We start from the raw sequence: 18,428 nt of genomic DNA on the forward strand, positions 1-18,428 counted from the left end.
TTGTAAATGTGAATCATATAATTCAAATACAAGTTAATGTTTTGGGCCCTATCATACACCCGGCGCAATGTGATGCAAGGCGCGGCGCAAAAGTCTTTTGCTAGTTTCAGCTTGGCGCAAGAGTGGTTTTGAGGCGTTGCGATACGCTGTTTGAATAGCAAATGCATTTGCGCTCATTTGTGCGCCCATAGGCGTTCTGGTCTAAAAAGGAAGGTGTTCTGAGGCACACTGCTGGCGCGTTGCTATTTTGCGAAACTAAAATAGATTTTTCATTAGACCAAAACAAACCCGGTCTAAACTCCAGCGCAGAGTTGCACCTCGCCTACACACTGCTTAATACGCACAAGAGAGCAATAGGCAAATCTTTACATATGAAAAAACTTAAATATTAGGGATATAGAATATAATAAGAATAGATATAGGATATAAATATAAAGGATTAAAATATTACAAAACATATTATTTTCTAGCCTACATGAATATGAAAAATCACTGCTTTTATGTCTTCTTCATCTCAGAGGGCTTTTTCAGTTAATTTATAACAATTTGCTTTTGTATAATGTTATTATTATTAGCAGTATTATTTATTATCTCCATATTTATATTTGTTTTATGAAATACAAGCTTAGATTTGCCCACCTGTCAGGTTTTAGACCATATGGGGCACAGCATGTGTATTAGGATATAACTCAGGTTTTTGACCACACTTCGTTATTATTGTTCATTTATTTGTTTGCTGGAAATTAGAACTGAATTTAGAAATAGTTTTGAAACAAATATTTGCGCTTAACAAACAAAATTAATTATTTATAGGCTAATTGATGTCTGTGCGTAAAGGTTTCCCTATCTAAGAGCGAAAGTGAAAGTAGATCGATTATCTCTCATTCTCATGCAGTAGATGCTCTGTTTAACAGTTTTCTGTTTAAAAAAACTGTTAACTGTTTGCTAGTGAAATGCTTTCCACTTAGACTTACTTTACGTCCTGTAAATAGCGAATGCGCTTATGGCGCGACGCAGCTGGCTCTTAAAGGGAATGGGAGATGAGACTCTAATTGGTTTATTCTCAAAACACACCTATAACTCTTAAGAAAATAAACTCAACCCTTGAAAGTGGATTTTCCCATCTTTAAATTAGCAAAAATGTGTTCTGACACGCCCTGAAAGCGTTTGCGCCCTGCGTTTTGCGCTCTGCGCATGGACCGTCAAAAAAAAGCCCTTAGATTTAAAGAGAGAGAGCGGGGATAGTTGTAACACTTACAATCTCTACAACAAGGAACTAGTTACAAATCAGCTGATTCACTTCACACATGCTCATTTTAGTCCTCATACCACATATGAAAAAGTCCTGTGACAGACACAGCAGATATTAGACAGAAAAACTACACTTCAGCTAAGATTAGCTAATTAATTATTTTTAAGATATCATTGCCTGATTTGTAGTTAAACCCATGTAATCTGTGTGTCTGATTGTGGATATACTTAATCCACATTGTTGGTGATAATGTTTTAGCTGTTAGCTGTAGGAGAACAGATTCATGGCCACATAATGCTGGGTCAGTTGAAACAACAAAAGCTAGTAACTTGTTAGTCACATCAGTGAAATGTTACCACCAACCTCAAGCAGATTTAAAACTGTATTTATATGATTTAATTTCAGTATTGCTATAGCTTATAAAAGAGAAAGTCAAAAGTAGTTTGAGTTCAGTGTTTGACCTCTGTGGGCTCATGAAGCCTGCAAACACAAATAGTGTTCAATTGTTGAAGCTGATGCACATTTGCACATTTCATTCAGCTTTGTAACACAGAGACACACAAACTATACTGAAAGCTCAATGCTGAATAAAAAGCTTTCAAATCCATTTTTATGTCATAATTCTCATTTTATGATGTTACAACTAACCCAGACAGTGGGCTGAATTGTAACATTTCACTCCTCCTGTTTGAGGGCTTACTCACACTATTTACAGTTGCCTTGAACCGGGCCGAAGCACATTTGTCCCCCCTCCCGTCTCACCTGACGGCCCGCACTCACATCGCATTTGGGACTGAGCATGCTTACGTCATCAATGATGCACAGTTCAGTAAGAAGCGCTCTCACTCAGCACAGTGGAAATTTCTTTAGTTATATCGTTTTCAAGAGTTCACACTTAGCTGATGACTGATTATAAGCAAGTTTAGCATGCTGTCCCGGGAGAGAGACCTGAGCTCAAAAGGTCCTTGAGCCCTGGGCTCCCTCCCGTTTGCCTCAGGTAGATCTCGACAACTCCCCCCATGATATGAGCTGATGACTAAAATAAATGCTATGAAGAGATATGCTGCTGAATGAGAGTTTGAATGTAGTGCTAAATTTAGATTGATCAATTCACTTGTAGTACATGTTTTTGGAATGTGGGAGGAAACCGGAGAACCCAGGGAAAACCCATGCGAGCACGGGAAGAACATGCAAACTATGCACAGAAATGACAGTCAGCCTGTTAAAGGACTAGAACCGGTGACGCTCTTGCTGTGAGGCTGCATTGCTACCCACTGGGCCACCGTGCCACCCTATGAAGGGAAAGCTGGAGAGGTAGGGGTGGAAGGGGTGACACGCAGTTAATTATTTCGCTGAACAGATCAGCCACTTTTGACGCTCATAAACAATTATAAAGTCATCGCGCTGCAGGAATTAAGAGGTTTGCTACAGGTGCAGCTGTCATGTAGTGAGGTGTTTGCGTCTTTAATAATCTACGACAGTTTGCATTTCATTGAACAGTATGAATGATTAATAAATCCATATAAAACAGTTCCTTAAATGTCACGTCTCGTCTTCAGTTTCCAGCCCAAGTGAATCGCGCGCTGGCACACCTCTTCCAACCAGGCCAGGGCCGCCAAAGTGTACCGCACCTGAGCCAGATTCGGAGCACTCACACTTCTCAAACGTTATGGGCCTGGGCACGGTACTGATAGCATAGTGTGAGTACGCCCTGAAACTAAAAAGTGTTCACATTTACTGTTTACGCTGCAAAAATTACTTATTTGGCCATTTAATAGCAGACACTTGTAACTCAAGATCTCAAAGATATATAAAGAAATATAATAGAAGTACAACTATCCCCGGTCTCCCCCATACAAATATATCATAGGTACATACAACTTATATTTCAAAATGTATGAAAAATAATTTATAATACTTATGCTCTTGTGAGTGTCTCTCTTCCGCCTGTTGAGAATTCATTATCTACAATGTAAATAACAGCCACAGACAAAACATCTATTTAACAATCTATGCCCACCACCACCCCCTTCCACTTGGAAGGACATCTATCCATGCACCCATACTTCTGCATTAAAAGGATATTCTTGACCATCAGTGTCCAGTCACCACTGAGGTGTGTGATTCCTATTGGTCTCCACATGCTCCACTCCAGTCTGTAAAAGACAAAGACACGACTAACAGAGCTCTACATGCTTGCTGAACTCCAGCAATGCACAAGCTGCTCTCCAGCGTTCTTCAGATAAATCTCCACTGATGCTCTTGTGAGTCTCCTTCTTCTGTTTGTTGTGTGTCCATTACCTGAAAAAGAAACACCTGCGGCAGACAAGACATCTATCTAACTATTTACTGTATCTGAAGGAAATACCCAATCATCACTTAGTCTTTACAAATTAAAGTATATAATTTAAAAATGTTTTATTAAGTTAATTTGATTCAACTAAAAATGTAAGTCTATACCTAATTTATTACGATGTACTTGTCAATACTGATGTGTGGTTCGCTGTTTCTCCACATGCTCCATGCCAACCTGTCAAAGAGAAAGATATCAGGTCTTTAATCTCAATATATTTCTTTGGAAACAAACTCCATTGTTTAGTCTGTTCAAGCAGTTCTACCTGTTTCCTGAGCCCCAGATTTTCAAGTATATTTCCACTGTTCCTGTGACTCTTCTACTTCTGCTCCACTCCAACCTACAAATGACAAAAGCTGCGTCCCAAATGGCACGCTATACACTATGAACTTATACACTATGTACTTATGCACTTACACACTCAACAGCATAGTATATGAATGTAGTGTCCCAAATAGAACACAATCGGTTATTTACTAACCGCAAATTCAGCTGTCGTGCATTGAGAAGTTTGCGTATTTAATAAACTACGGCAGTTTGCGTTCAATGAACAGTAAGAATGATTAATAAATCCATATGAAACAGTCCCTTAAAAGTCACGTGTCGCTTTCAGTTTCGGGCCCAAGTGAACCGCACTCAGACCCACCTCTTCCAACCGGGCCAGGGCCGGCCAAGTGAACCGTGCTTGAGCCTGATTCAGCGCACTCACACTTCTCAAACGATCCGGGAAACGGGCTTGGGCACGGTACGGATGGCATAGTGTGAGTAGGCCCTTAGTGAAACAAATGACCAAACTGTCAAATAATACTTGCCATGAGTATAATCACTTTCACCATCAGGAAGCAGCATAATCACTCTTGTTGGAGAATTTTGCTTTCATAATCCAAAATAAAGTAATCAAACTTAGGCTCCTGATAGCTCCACTGATGCTCTTGTGAGTCTCCCTCTTCTGCCTGCTCTCTCTCCATTACCTGAAAAAGAAAAACCTGACAAAGACAAGGCCTAATTACTATCTACAACAACCAGCACTCCTTCATCTTGGAAGGACGTCCATCGATTCACACGTCCACCTAATTAAAAAAAAAATTAAATTCCTGACCATCCAGTCGTTGCTGAGGTGTGTGATTCCTTCTTTTCTCCATGTGGTGCCATCTGATCTGTAAAATACAATAGAAAGATGTCAAGTCATTCATTAATCTAATACCATTCTTTGGAAGTTTCATCTACCATTGTCTCCAGTCTGGTTCTGTTCTAAAACTAACAAATAATATTTCACACCTATAAGTAAATACTCTACTAGATGACAATCTATAAACTTAGAAGAGATAAATGTGCTACAATAATTAGTAAAACTGTAAATAAAACAAAAAACAATCAAAAGCTACAAATGTTGAACAGGCCAACAGCATAAATTACTAATAAATAATACAACAGCCAGACAATCTATCTGACAACAGACGTGCAGTAATATTCAATGTGGTAACTCTGACAGCATACAAATAAATTAGAACAGATCAATTTATCCGATCATATAACAAATAACAATCTGCAAATGTTAAGTTAGATAGCGATATACAATTGAATCATACAAACAAACAAAAATATTGTATCTATTTCTGTCTATCTGAAGGAAATATCTGACAACCACTTACTGCCCCATTAAGACCAGGTTTTCCACTCACTGAAGCACCACAAGCACATCTCCTGTGAGTTCCAGTGTCTCTCCTAGTGAGGTGTCTCCTGGTTCCTCGTTTAGTCTTCATCCTGTTTGCTGTCTGTGGTATCCGTCTCCAGTCTCCAAGCCTGCATAATCAAATATCCAATTCAGGTTAATGGACTTATTATCTGCATCAATAAACTCACCTGCTTATACTCACCTGACGTCCTGTTATATTACTGAACTGAATGTCGTCCCTTCTGTGACACTTACTCTGTAAAAATGTAATTGTATAAGTTTAAAATGTTTTATAAAGTTCAGTTGACTCAACTTAAAGTTTAAGGCTGTACCTAATTTATTACGATGCACTTGTCATTACAGTGTGTTTCCCTGTTCCTTCACATGCTCCATGCCAACCTGTCAAAGAGAAAGATATCAGGTCTTTAACTAATCTTAATACATTTCTTTTGAAACTAACTCCATTGTTTAGTCTGTTCAAGCAGCACTACCTGCTTCATGAGCTCCAGGTCTTCAAGTATATCTCCACCGTTCTCCTTCTTCTGCTCCACTCCAATCTGCAAATAAACAAAGACAGCCCCAACAAAACCCCAACTGCTGTTCTCCAGCATTTTTTAGAGAAATCTCCACCGATGCTCTTGTGAGTCTCCCTCTTTTGCCTGCTCTCCAATACCTGAAAAAAGGAAAAACCTGACACAGACAAGGCCTAACCACCCATCTATACCAGTGGTTCTCAAAGTGTTGTACGCGGGTTTCCTTCTAGTGGTATGCAGAGAAATCACTGAATAATAATTAAAAATATATGAACGCCCTTTTACCCTTTGATGCAAACGATAACAGATGTGATCAGCATTGGCTGTTCCCTGTTCTGTACGATCACACTGTTATGATTAGTATGTTTAGTGCATCATGTCATCAGATGCTAAGAATCTAAAAAAAACTGTGGAGGGCTTAAGCAGATACATGTTAGAGAGGTGCTTTTACAGACAAGTCCTGTTGGCATTTCAGTTACTTCAGTGCAAACTCAGGAGAATTATTGGTAAAATAATTATCACTAATGTGTTAACATGTGTTAGTAGTTGTGTAAAAAAATCCATTTATGATTTATAGCCTGAAGTCATTTGTTATGTAAATAGTTTAGCGGTGTGGCTTTCGATTTAGTTTGTTGCCTCAGATTTAAATTAATCTGGATGTGATTCAAATGGTGCGGAACCTTACCCGAGTCGGCCTGAAAACGGTGGTCAGTTGCACAGTTTACACAAACTCTATGGGCTCTATTTTGACAGTCCATGCGCAGAGCGCAAAACCCAGGGCGCAAACGCTTTCAGGGTGTGTCAGAATGCATCTTTGCTAATTTAAGGACAGAAAAATCTGCTTTGCGCCGTGGCGCATGGTCTAAAAGGTTTGAGTTTATTTTCTTATTGAGTTATAGATGTGTTTTAAGAATAAACCAATCAGAGTCTCATCTCCCATTCCCTTTAAGAGCCAGCTGCGTCGCGCCATAAGCGCATTCGCTATTTACAGGATGTAAAGTAAGTCTAAGTGGAAAAACTCAGCATTTTACAAGCAAACAGTTAAAAGTTTTTTTTAACAGAAAACTGTTAAACAGAGCATTTACTGCGTGAGAATGAGAGATAATCGATCTACTTTCACTTTCGCTCTTAGATAGGGAAACCTTTACACACACACATTAATTAGCCTATAAATAATTAATTTTGTTTGTTAAGCGCAAATATTCGTTTCAAAACTATTTCTAAATTCAGTTCTAATTTCCAGCAAACGAATAAATGAACAATAACAACAAAGTGTGCTTAAAAACCTGAGTTATATCCTAATACACATGCTGTGCCCCATATGGTCTAAAACCTGCAGGTGGGCAAATCTAAGCTTGTTTTTAATAAAACAAATATAAATATGGAGATAATAAATAATACTGCTAATAATAATAACATTATACAAAAGCAAATTTTTATAAATGAACTGAAAAAGCCTCCCGAGATGAAGAAGAAATAAAAGCAGTGATTTTTCATATTTATTTATGCTAGAAAATAACATGATTTGTAATATTTTAATCCTTTATACTTATTTCCTATATTTATATTCTTATTATATCCTATATATATCCTTAATATTTAAATTTTTTTCATATGTAAAGATATTTGCGTATTGCTCTACATCTTGTGTGTAGGCTATTAAGCAGTCTGTAAGCGAGGCGCAACTCTGCGCTGGAGTTTAGACCGGGTTTGTTTTGGTCTAATGAAAAATCTATTATAGTTTCTCAAAATAGCAACGTGCCAGCAGTGCGCCTCAGAACACTTTGCTTTTCAGACCAGAACGCCTATGGGCGCACATATAAGTGCAAATGCATTTGCTATTTAAACAACGTGGTGCAAAACAGCAAAACAACACTTGCGTCAAGGTGAAACTAGCAAATAACATTTGCGCCGCGCCTTGCGCTGCATTGCGCCGGGTGTATGATAGGGCCCTATGTTTTACTTAAGATATGATCTCACTTCCACCAAATTATGGAAATGCTGAATCTATGAATTGATACATCACGCATGAATTGGTCAAACAGTGTATTTATAATCACTAGGGATGCACCGATTCCAATACCAGTATCGGGGCGACACTTAAAATACTCATACTCATATCGTACATAAAAAGGCAGATACCACGCACAGATCCCACTCAACAGTAATTTACTACATGGATGTGATTTGTTATCCTACCTGACCATTGTCTTAATAATTAGCCTAATGTATTATATATTTATAGCTTAGTCCTTATAAACAATCCTTTTAAAAATACATTATTAATGAATCTATCGGCTACTGAAGAATAAACCGAACATGAAATATGATCCTTGCATAATGATCACAGCAAAACAAGCTAGCACTCATGTTAATATAAACTATAAATAAAAAAAACGAAAGAAATTTTAAGTAATGGAACATTATGTAAAAAATCTAAAGACTACAGGGTAAATAAAAGCACCTCATCAGAGCTGAACATTACTGCGGTCACTGCGCCCGTCTCAGTTTACAGCTTCTGTAAAGATCAGACAGCCTATACAGATCACACAATCTCAATAAATACCATGTAAGTGTATGAATATTTTGATAAGTATTGTTAATAGAATATTTATAATGATATGATTTTGCTTGTGATTATATCGATACTTGCACTGAGCTCTCACGGGCACGCTCTCTCTCACCAGTGGCAGTTGACATGCGCCGCATAAGGGCGCTATACACACCACGCAGCATACACTGGCAAGATGACAAGTGCTGAACTCCAAGGGACCAGTTTTACTTGTTGCCGATTTGTGTGTTGTTCCTTTTTTTAAAAGGCCTTTTATTTTTAAAATCTCTCAAGTTAATAATGGCTATCGGGTCACATAATCTCCCTCAGAGATATTTGAGCTCAATAACGTGGTGCGCAGTATGACTATTGACCAACATCGCCCTGTAAGTGTAGGCCTACAGCTCTGGTGTGTAATGAATTGCATGTTTTAAATGACAGCGAGACATGCTACATATAGTTTTAGTTTAGTTAGTTAATTTTGCTAACCGACAACTGCCGCTCAATAATCGGTTATTAACGGTTAACTGGTCAGATTACTATTAATTTTATATTAAACAAATTGACATGTCTATTTTGTGTCTGACACTTTAAATATTGCATAAAATACTGATTTATTTTTATATGCTAGCATATTAATAATAGAACAATACAACAGAGCATTTTCACGTACCTGCAGTGTTTAGCACAGAAGAACAGAATAATCTAAATAAAATGAATAAAATAAATAGGACTGCCCTAAATTATTTTGCACTTAAATAAGTAATTTATATTACAAATCGAAAACACTGACTGATTTTTTTCCAATCATATTTTTGTCTTCCGTCAAATAAAATAGCTGACTTCCTCAAATCGCTCGCTCCACGGAAAATATGCATTTAGTTAATGCCCCGCTGTTATTATTATAATCACAAAACCTTTTTACATTTTTAATAGAAATCATTATTTTAAAGATTATGTCTTGCTATGGTTTCCTTTCTCTCCATCGCGGCTCAAGTGCGCGCGCTGCGTGATGAAAAGACGACAACAACGCGCGCATATGTTGACTTTTTGTAAACAGTTTTTTTGTTTAAATATGATATTGCATTAATGTGCATACATGCTTTATATTATAAAAGGTAAAGCCTATTTGTTGCGTTTATGATGCAGATCCAGGTCAACATCAGCGCTTTTTTTGGCATCAACACGTCTGTTTGAAGCAATATTCTTCTTCAATTTTGCTTCTTTGGCAAATGTGTCTGTAGGCACGGGTTATACATTATCGTCTCGCAAGTTAAGTATGTCTTGCAGTTGAACAAGTGGCCGAGCACAGCTAACGTGCTTTTTTCATTCCAAAAACGCGAGGCGCACCTCACTGCCTTTATGTTGACAAGGAAAAAAGAAGAGAAGAAGCGCGGTCCTCTTATGAAACGACTGAATCAGCTGGGTATCAATTGTGCAAAAGTGTTGCTGTCTATGTTGATAAAATTGTAATATTTAATAATATTATGATATTCAAGATTTGTACATTCATACAGCTCTGGATAACTTAAAACAGCGATTAGACCTTCAGAGCGGTGTTAATGCGTCCTGAAGTAAAGCGAAACGGCCATAAACGCCAGCAAGATAGAGTGATTATATGTAGAGTCATACTTTATCTATAAATAAAGTATAACTATAGAAACTGTTCATCTTAACTGAAAGCTTCTGCGTGTTTGCTGGCCTCACGCATCGCGCACCTGTCAGTCATTCAGTCAGTCAGCACGTAACCCCAAAGGATTAAACAATAGCGCACAGCACTATATGGTTACAAAAAAGTTTGCGCTGTTATAATTCACTTACCTTTTAATACGTTTTGTTGCGATTATAATCCGCTATTAAAAACAACAACAACAATAACTGAATGTTTTGAATGGGTAATGTAGCCGTGGCGGGATGCATTTTGGTCCCCGCCATGGAAGAATGAATGTAGCGGAAACCAAGCTCTTTAAAAGTTCTCTGTAGTTGTCTTGACAACACAAACTGCTGCTCTGGGATGAGCCGCGTGCAAAAGATGCCCCTCTAAACGCAAAGGCGCATTCAATCGGCCGCTTATGCAGCCAAACTAAAAATATATAAAATAATAATTTTAATCGTTTAACTGATAGCATTAATCGGTCACAAACGCACCCTTTCGGTTAACGGTTAATCGATTATTTTGAGCATCCCTAATTCTAACCCAGTACACAATAAAATAATATTTTTTGAATGGCTTGCCTATTGGCAGTATATATAACCGTTAAGCTTAAATAGGCTAAACACATTTAATTAATATTACAACACATTAATACAAACTAGCCACCCTTTGTATATTTTTTAGCAAACGAAAAATGCAATGAATTATTTATTTTGATTTTCTTTTTTATTAAAATTAATATAATTATTAGGCTACACAATTTCTACATAACATTGGCTCTGATTGCGTTTTTACAGATATCCTACTGATAGACTTTTTGGGTCAAAGACATTTATGCCTGTTCATTTCAGTGCTGTATTTGACAGATTTCGCAAAGGCTTCAGCTATTCTACCTGTCAGCTGGTACCAGCCTCAGTTTTGCGACATGACTTGTGTGGTGTCTACGTATCAATGTCTGGATGACAGCGAGAGAGAGATGAGAACAGACCTCAGATTCGATGTGTGGCCGCACGTCACAGTTACTTTACTGCAATTTTTGAATATTGGCTCATCTAAATTAACTTTTCATTAGATAAAGCTGAAATATTGCCAGAGAGACAAAGCAACTTTTAGTTTTGAAAAAGGGCAGCTTCAGTGATAAAACGCACAAACGCAGGATACACTCTATTCATTATTGATTTTTTTAACATTGAACGCATAATAATCAAATGCAAAAAAGAACAGCTGAAATTCAGAAAAAGGTTGCCGCGATAGTTGCTTTGTTTGATCTGCAGTTGGCTTGTCAGTGGCGCGGCATTGCTAAATCACTCGTTTTAATAAAAATAAGATTATTATTAAACATTGTGAGATGATGGTCGCATGATTTTTAAAATGAGAGTATGCTTTGAGTAATTATGGCTATTGATCTTATCTAGCCGTGACCCACCTATAGTTAAACTTAAAGTATAGCATCAAGTATAGCCTACTTTATACCTGACCTGCGGATTAACGGCAGGACTCGTAAATATGAAAAAAATCGCCCATAACAGGGTTTTATGCTTCCCGAATATGCAGTGTAAGAGAGTGACTTCAAAAGTTAACGTACACTGCACACACTTTATGTAATGTGTGAAGTCGTGGAGGGATGTCAGCGCAAGGATAACTCATCATTTAAATGTCCACAGTTAATCTTTAATAGATAAGGTCTGGATTTGCAGGTTTATCAACAATGTGTGTATATTTTTGGCTTGGAAAAGCCTTCTCTTAAAGATGTTTGTGGTTATCCTTGCAACAAGCAAAAACTAAATTAATAAATAAATAAATAAACTTCCTCGAAACCAAATCTATGAAGTATTGGTATCAGTTCTCGGTATCGGCTAGAACATAAATTAAAATACTCATATCGTTTTATAAAAAAATGGTATCGGTGCATCCCTAATAATCACTCAGTTTTCTAAAACACATACTGTAAATGACGCACTGTAAGCAGATCTAATCTCTAATTGAAATATGTAATTTTAAATCATATATTAAAAATACAGGTTAATGTTTAGATTTCACGGGGGAGAAACCAGGAAATAGTCACAAATCAATCTCGCACTTCCTAACCCCTCTGGCCGTGGATGACTGACCAGGTCCTGTGGCAGACACAGCAGATATTAGAGAGGAAACACTACGTTTCAGCTAAGTAATATTTTTTACTTGAATTATTTTTAAGATATCAATGCCTGATTTGTACTTAAACCCATGTAATCTGTGTGTGGATATATTTAATCCACATTGTTGGTGATAATGTTTTAGCTGTTTGCTGTGGGAGAACAGATTCATGGCCACATAACACTGGGTCAGTTGTAAGAATAAAAGCTAATAACTTGCTCGTAACGTCGGTGAAATGTTTCCACCAACCCCAAGCAGATTCAAAAATGTCTTTATATGATTTAATTTCAGTATTCCTATAGCTCTTTAAAGAGAAAGTCAAAAGTAGTTTGAGCTCAGTGTTTGAACTCTGTGGGCTCATGAAGGCTGCAAACACAAATAGTGTTTAATTGTTGAATCTGATGCACATTTTATTCAGCTTTGAAACACAGAGACACAAATTATATTGAAAGCTCAATGCTGAATGAAAAGCTTTCAAATCCATTTTTTAGGTCTTAATTCTTATTTTATAATGTTAAATTACCCAAATAACCCAAACTGTGGGCTGAATTGTACATTTCACTCCTCCTGTTTGAAACTAAAAAGAGTTCACGATTTCTGTATGCGCTGAAAATTAACTTATATGCAATTTAATAGCAGACACTTGTAAAGTAAGATCTTAAAGATCTGTAGAGAAATATAATAGAAGCACAACTATCCCTGGTCTCCCCCATTCAAATATATCATATGTACATGCAATTTGGTTTGTATATGATATGAATATGATGACATAAATTTATGAGGCCCGAGCTACATTTCCAGGTTTTGACGAATATAGGCTCCTATATGCTAATACTTTACCTTTAAGTACAGCATTTATTTATTTTTTTACTTTTTACGAATGGTAATGATTTTAATTAACTTAATTTAAACACATTTTATATAGGCATAGGTCGTACTTCGAGAGACAAATTCTTTCTAAAGTGAAAAAGTTTGAGAACCACTTATCTATACTTAACAACACCCCTTTCATCCTGGAAGGACTTCCATCGATGCAGCCGTCCATCTGTTTTTCCATTTCCAGTCGTTGCTGTGGTGTGTAATTTTCCTTTTTTTCTCCATGTGGTCCCTTCTGATCTGCAAAATACAATTAAAAAAGATGTCAAGTCCTTAATTAAACTTAACACCATTCTTTGAAGGTTTCATCTACCATTGTCTCCAGTCTGATTCTGTTCTAACTAATATTTCGCAGCTATAAGTAAATACTCTACTAGATGACAATCTATGAACTTATAATAAATAAATGTGTTACAATAATTAGTAAAGCTGTAAATAAAAGAAATAACAATCAAAAGCTACAAATGTTGAACAGGCCGCCGACATAAATTACAATTAAATAAAACAGTAAATAAATACAGCAGTAATATGGAATATGTGTTAAAGCTGACAGCATACAAATACATTATAACAGATCAATTAATCTGATGATATAACAAATAACAATCTGCAAATTTTAAATAGCAATATACAAATGAAGCATACAAACAAACAAAAATGTTTTATCTATCGGTTTACCAACTTGACAACATAACAAAAATCATTCTACGATAATGAATAAGCTGCTAAAGAAGACAACAGAATACACAAACTAGAAAAATAGATATATTCAAATGCCTAAAATTGACAAGTCGCCAAAATAAGTTAAGAAGGCAATCTCACATTCCAACCAACATTCAGTACAATCCACAGAGTAACTAGACAGAGAAATAGTAAAATCTTTGTCCGTCACCAAAAGCACGTAGAAACAACCAAATATAACAACTTAAAATGATACTTTTAGAAAGATCTTTACATACCGCTAATGTCAGCGATGGTCAGACACTTAATGCAGCTCACACTTTCTCAACGTCATCGACGGCTTTTCGAACACATTCTTTTTTAGAACGTCACTGATTATAGTAACCACAGCAACGCCACCGCGCCTCCAAATGCAATTACCCTGATTAAACGTGCAGTGTATGATTTCCGTGAAGCACTGTAGAATATAATAATAATAATAATAATAATTCTGTTAGGATTTGGGTCCCTGTAACGCCATCTTTTAAGTATATAAGCAATGGCAATTTAATCATATCTTAATGTTAAAACGACTTCCATTATAAAATCAATATGTGGACCTTTTTGGATTCCTGGGAGCTAATTAAAAATGTAATCCAGGAAAGAATGAGAACCATTGTTGTTGTTTACGTCCCTCAATCGGTATCTAAGCTGTGTCTCTAATTTATATTTATTTATGTGTGTGTGTGTGTGTGTGTGTAAATACAGTTTAAGTCACCAGAGAACAATATAGTCACAACTTATAGACCATTTGTGTTGATATAACAGTAAATAAGCGTTTAACCTTTGAATAAATTGCAAACAGCATACATGTTCTACATTGCAAATAATCAAACAAAGGACACAATAAATAACAAAAAAAACATTTATTGATTAAACAAGTATTAAACAAATAATAATAAAATTGAATACATGTTGTACTGCTCAAGAATTAAAAATTTCAATAAAGCAATAACAATGAAGCTGCAGAATAATGACACATTATAAACAAATTTAAGTAAACAGGAAGATTTTTTAAAAATTCTGAAATTGCACATGCACAAAAGTTTCCAAATAGACTGTAAAAAAAAAGCTTAGAAACTGCACAAAATTAAAAAAAGGAAACAACTTAAAATACCCATGTAAAAATCTATGAAATTGCACAAGACATCTTAAAACAGCTATTTTTTTTTATAAAAAACCTGAACAGAAACCAGTTTAAGAAATAGCAAATATAGTATAATATATATATATATATATATATATATATATATATATATATATATATATATATATATATATATATATATATATATATATATATATATATATATATATGTTTGTATATATAAAGAAATAGCATGAATATATATAGCCAATATATATGAATATAGCATGAATATACTTTCTCTATATATAGAGAGAAAGTGAAAGAAACAAATTGCCCAAGTATCAGGGACCATCTTAATACACTTAAAATGTTGTTATAAAATAAAATAATTAAAAAAAATAAAGTGATTTAGACATTTGACACATTAGCTGCTCTCTTTCCTTCCTTCCATCAACCCTATCAGGATTTCTCCACCTCTTCATCAGTGGCGCTATTGGTATGGACATTTGTCCTCACTGCATCTGTGATTAAAAGATAAACAGATGATTTGTTGTGAACAAGTACAAATGTTAATCGAAAAAAAAAAAACAGATTCATGTTTGCTCTCACATAAGTACAACCTAAATGGGACTTAAAATCACATTATATAAAGATTCTTTGTTCCTCTGGTGATTTAAATACACATTCAGCATAAAAGGTATTTTGGCACAGATGAATAACAGCCTCTAAATGTATTGAAATGTATATTTAAAATCAACTTACTGACTACGACAGTCCTTAGGGTGAGTGCACGAAAAGCCACTTTTTGGTTTGCCCCACTCCAGTTCATTTGTTTAGCCAAGGAAAGCTTTCCTAGGATACGCCACACTGCTTCTTTAGTGGAAAACCTACCAATAAGTAAAATAAACTAACAAACAAAAAATAAATTAAAATAAAAAAAAAATCTATGAAATACAAAAGAGCTTGAACTTACCACTTTCTTCCTTTGTTCGGGCTGCTCCTTTAGTTGATGTTCAAGCTTTTCTAAATCAAATAAATTGGACAAAGGAAGGTCAAATGTGCTTGCATCTGGAGTTTCATCCCGCTGCAGAGTACTGCTTTGTTTTTGCTGATTTTTGAGAATCAGGTCCAGTTGCTGCTTTATGACCTCTTGTGATTTTATAAGTTCAGTCAGTAATGCTAAAAAACACAAATAATGAATTAGTATAACATCTCATATATCTCAACAGTGGGATAGATACTGCTGTTGTTCTCTAGTTAATCTTTACTTTCTAGCTTTACATTAAGCCTTTACAAATTTACTGATGTTTTGAATTCTTACAAAGACATGACGAGTTGCAATAAGTTCTGTCTTGATCTCCAACTGCACTGGAACAAGGACTGTAAATGTTCCTAGGGGTACTGGAACGTAAAGTAACTGTGCATCTTGATGGTGTTCTTAAGGATTCTGCCATAGTCATTGGTGGTGATGGTACTTGCGGTGCTGCATCAATTTCTGAAAGATCCTCCATTCTGCCTTTCTTTTCCAGTCTCTTTTTTCCAAATAAATTTTCATCATCACAGTCACTATAGTTGTATCTGTTATGTCCCCTGATCAGATACATTTACAACACACAACATTTTAGTACAGTGCCAAGTTTTTACGCAGCGGATGCCCTTCCAGCCGCAACCCATCTCTGGGAAACATCCACACACACATTCACACACACACTCATACACTACGGACAATTTAGCCTACCCAATTCACCTGTACCTCATGTCTTTGGACTGTAGGGGAAACTGGAGCACCCGGAGGAAACCCACACAAAGGCAGGGAGAACATGCAAACTCCACACAGAAACCCCAACTGAGCCGAGGTTCGAACCAGCGACCTTCTTGCAGTGAGGCGACAGCACTACCTACTGCACCACTGCCTCGCCTGCCTAGCATGATGATTGGTCATTTTCTTAAAAAAATGTAAATACTTTTTTAGGATTTGCCATTTCCAGCAAAATGAAACAAGAAATTATTTGATGACACCTCAAACTTCAGATGCTCATCACATCTGCTGACCAATCAAATGCTCTTCTGGTATTTGATTTGTCCCACCCCATTCAAGATGCTGAAACTGGCCATTGTCTTCCTGTTTCAGAATAAAACTGCACATTTTAAAGCATTGCACATTACCGACCCAGTGTTTAAAGTGATAGAACTGCTCAATATGAGTAATGCTGTATGTGATGCATGATATTATAAATTCCCTTAATTGATCATCATTTATTGACGACTCATCAAACTTAATAACCATGAAATGTGTCTATTGCAGTGGCACACTGTCAGGAGGTGAGTACATTATCTGTAACGTTTTATTCTGGAAGTGAACTAATCATTTAAAGGGCACCTATTATTCACTTATTTTATTTTTGGTGTCCCCAGAATGTGTCTGTGAAATTTCAGCTTTAAATACTCTACATATCTTTATTTATATACATTGTTTTTGTTTTAAACTGTTGAAAATGTCAGTTGTTTTTTCAGATTAAAAAGTGCTGTTTCTGTGTATGTGCCTTAAATACAAATGAGTTGTCTCTCTGTGCCTCGTATTGGAAATAAAGTAGTGTTTGGACATGTCAACTACTGGTCCACAGTGACAGGCAATCACCCAGACACTGATGAAGCAGAGACCCAGTCTGAAATAACAATGTTACGGGACCTACAGTATTATGCCCCTTTTTACAAGATCTAAAATAAGTCTCCGATGACCCTGGGGTGTGTATGTGACGTTTCAGCTCAAAATACCATACAAAATTATTTTATAACTCTTTGAAACTGCCCCTTAAAGGTCTCTATTTTATCAATCTAAGCATAAAGTCTAAAGTGCATGGAACAAAAGCATTAAGACCATGTCCGAATCCAATTTTGCTATTTTAAGGACAGGAAAATATGTTCTGTGCTCTGGCGCATGGTCCGACAGGGTTGTGCTTATTCTCTTCATGAGTTATGGGTGTGTTTTCAGCAAAATGTGCATTAAACCAATCAGAGTCTCATCTTTAACCGTATGTTCACACCGAAAGCGGCGACAGCGCCAAAGTAGCCGGAATTCATTCATTTTCAATGAAAGTCGGCAGTGAGGAGTAGTGCAGCGCGCCTTCACCGGTGTGGGCGTCGAAGAGAGTTGAAATCAAGTTAACTTTTTGGTAATGAGCTATGATGTGGTTCGGCAGCAAGCAATCAGAATGTAGAAGTCTGCCGCACGAGAGCAGTCCAGAGAACACAGCCACAGTGAACTTTGGTTCTGACCACAGTTGTTTCCACAGGTTTGATTATTGCGGTCACTGGATTTCCAATTATTTGCAATGTTTTCTCACAGGAACATACATTAAAAAGTTACTGGTGAGTTACTCATGTGAATTAATGTTATATATATTTTCTCAGCACAAAACAGTATTGCTGCTTCAGAATATTTCAGACATATAGACACATTAGATAATTAAGTGCAGCAAAGCCACACCACATGCAACTTGATCTTCCATTGTTAAATAAATTTGATAAAAAGTGTGCAACATTTTCACGCTTGAAAGCATGTTTTATGTGGTAATGTGACTGATATGC

At 36.3% G+C, this 18,428-nt stretch overlaps 1 protein-coding gene, 1 long non-coding RNA gene and 1 pseudogene across 14 annotated transcripts in view; all 3 read right to left on the reverse strand.

The window, feature by feature from the left end:
• Positions 1-735: 735 nt before the first annotated feature.
• On the reverse strand, positions 736-10,237 carry LOC137495956 (uncharacterized). Of its 8 annotated transcripts, none has more exons than XR_012407863.1 (9): positions 5,772-10,237; positions 5,613-5,679; positions 5,483-5,536; positions 5,258-5,408; positions 4,705-4,762; positions 4,418-4,591; positions 3,871-3,961; positions 3,713-3,782; positions 736-3,568 (listed from the first exon to the last, which is right to left on the reverse strand). It is a non-coding gene; the product is annotated as an uncharacterized lncRNA (long non-coding RNA). The 8 variants fall into 8 exon arrangements; XR_012407867.1 differs by having other exon boundaries at positions 771-3,568; positions 5,288-5,408; XR_012407866.1 differs by having other exon boundaries at positions 771-3,568; positions 3,871-3,980; positions 5,288-5,408.
• A 512-nt stretch (positions 10,238-10,749) lies between these two features.
• LOC137495955 (serine/threonine-protein kinase pim-3) overlaps positions 10,750-18,428 on the reverse strand; it is a 52,812-nt gene continuing 45,133 nt past the window's right edge. For 2 of the 6 annotated variants that reach the window (XR_012407835.1, XR_012407837.1), the window contains one exon: positions 10,750-13,270. The gene's annotated coding sequence lies outside the window, so the exon portion shown is untranslated. The remainder of the gene's footprint in view (positions 13,271-18,428) is intronic. The other 4 variants (XR_012407836.1, XR_012407838.1, XR_012407843.1 and 1 more) reach the window with 2 other exon arrangements.
• Positions 15,168-17,982, reverse strand: LOC141386238 (uncharacterized; annotated as a pseudogene).

Source organism: Danio rerio, chromosome 6 (genome assembly GCF_049306965.1).
Source record: "Danio rerio strain Tuebingen ecotype United States chromosome 6, GRCz12tu, whole genome shotgun sequence".
Classification (NCBI taxonomy): domain Eukaryota; kingdom Metazoa; phylum Chordata; class Actinopteri; order Cypriniformes; family Danionidae; genus Danio; species Danio rerio.